Raw genomic sequence first — 2,590 nt, forward strand, 5'->3', positions numbered from 1 at the left:
TTGATATAATTCCAGATTACCACAGACTAAAGCTGGTCTTCAATAACAACAAAACCAATTGAAAATCCACATGCACATGGAAGATGGACAACATTCTACTCAATGATAAAGATGTTAAAAAAATTAAAAACTTTATGGAATTTAATGAAATGAAGGCACACCATACCTAAACTTATAGGACACAATGGAAGCTGTGTTAAGGGGAAAACTCATAGCTCTAAGTACCTCCAAAAAGAAACTGGAGAAAGCATACACTAGCAGCTTAACAGCACACCAGAAAGCTCTAAAACAAAAAGAATCAAATACACCCAAGAGGAGTAGAGTCAGCAAATAATCAAATTCAGGGCTGAAATCAACCAAGTAGAAACAAAAAGAACTATACAAAGAATCAACTAAACCAGGAGATGGTTCTATGAGAAAATCAACAAGATAGATAAACCCTTAGCCAGACTAACCAGAGGGCACAGAGTCAGTATCCAAATTAACAAAATCAGAAATGAAAAGGGAGATATAAGAACAGAAACTGAGGCAATTAAAAAAATCATCAGATCCTAGTACAAAAGTCTATTCTCAACAAAACTGGAAAATCTGGATGAAAAGGACAATTTTCTAGACAGATATGAGGTACGAAAGTTAAATCAGGATCAGATAAACCATCTTAACAGTTCCACGACCCCTAAGGAAATAGAAGCAGTCATAAAAAACAAAACAAACAAACAAAAAACCTCAGGTCCAGATGAGTTTAGTGCAGAATTCTATCAGACCTTCAAAGAAGACCTAATATTACTTCTCTTCAAACTATTTCACAAAATAGAAACAGAAGGAACACTACCCAATTTGTTCTATGAAGCCACAATTACACTCATACCTAAACCACACAAAGACGCAACAAAAAAGAGAACGTCAGACCAATTCACTCATGAATATCAATACAAAAAAAATACTCAATAGCATTCTTGCAAATTGAATCCAAGAACACATCAAATGATCATACATCATGATCAAGTAGGCTTCATTCCAGGGATACAGGGATGATTCAATATATGGAAATCCATCAACATAATCCACTATATAAACAAACTCAAAGAAAAAAACCCCACATCATCATTTCATTAAGTGCTGAAAAAAATTTTTACAAATTTCAACACCCCTTCATGTTAAAAGTCTTGGAAAAATCATGAATTCAAGGCCCATACCTAAACATAGTAAAAGCAATATTCAGCAAACAAGTAGCCAACATCAAACTAAGTGGGAAGAAACTTGAAGCAATCCCTCTAAAATCAGGGACTAGACAAGGCTGCCCTCTTTCTCCCTACCTATTCAATATAGTACTTGAAGTCCTAGCCAGAGCAATGCGACAACAAAAGGAGGTCAAAGAGAAACAAATTGGAAAGGAAGAAGTCAAAGTATCACTCTTTGCAGATGATATGACTGCATACTTAACTGATCTGAAAAATTCCATGAGAGAACTCTTAAACCTGATAAACAACTTCAGCAAAGTGGCCAGATATAAAATTACCTCAAACAAATCAGTAGCCTTTTTATATTTAAAGGTTAAACATGTTGAGAAAGAAATAAGGGAAATGACACACTTTACAATAGACACAAATAATATAAAATACCTTGGTATGACTCAAACCAAGCAAATGAAATATCAGCATGACAAGAACTTCAAGTCTCTGAAGAAAGAAATTGAAGAAGATATCAGAAGATGGAAAAATCTTCCATGTTCATGGATTGGCAGTATTAACACTGTAAACATGGCCACCTTGCTGAAAGCAATCTACAGATTCCGTCCAATCCTCATCACAATTCCCATTCAATTCTTCATAGAGTTAGAAAGAACAATTTGTAAATTCATTTGGAATAACAAAAAACTGAGGATAGCGAAAACTATTCTCAACAATAAAAGAACTTTGGGGGAAATCACCATCCCTGACCTCGTGCTTTATTACAGAGGAATCATGATTAAAAACTTCATGGTACAGAGACAGGTAGATCAATGAAACAGAATTGAAAACCCAGAAATAAACCCACACAACCATGGTCACCAGATCTTTGACAAAGAACCCAAACCATGTAGTGGGAAAAAAGTCAGCATATTCAACAAATGGTGCTTGCTCAAGTGGCGGTCAACTTGCAGAAGAAAGCAGATCAAGATCCATTCTTATCTCCTTGTACAAAGCTCAAGTCTAAGTGGATCAAGGGCCTCCACATAAAACCAGATACACTGATTCTATTACAAGAGAGAGTGTGGAAGAGCTTCAACTACATGGGAATAGGGGAAAATATCTTGAACAGAACACCAATGGCTCAGGCTTTAAGATCAACTATAGACAAACGGGATCTCAAAAAAATTGAAAATCTTCTATATGGGAAAGGACACTGTCGATGGGACACAATGGCAACCTACAGATTGGGAAAAGATATTTACCAATCTTATATCCAATAGAGGGCTAACATCAAAAAGAACTCAAGAAGTTAGACTCCAGAGAACCAAATAACCCTATTAAAAATGGAGTACAGTGAGTGCATATCTAGTGAGTTCTTTTGATTGGGTTACCTCACTAAGGATGATATCCTCCAGATA

The sequence above is a fragment of the Mus pahari genome, chromosome 18, assembly GCF_900095145.1.
Source record: "Mus pahari chromosome 18, PAHARI_EIJ_v1.1, whole genome shotgun sequence".
Lineage (NCBI taxonomy): Eukaryota > Metazoa > Chordata > Mammalia > Rodentia > Muridae > Mus > Mus pahari.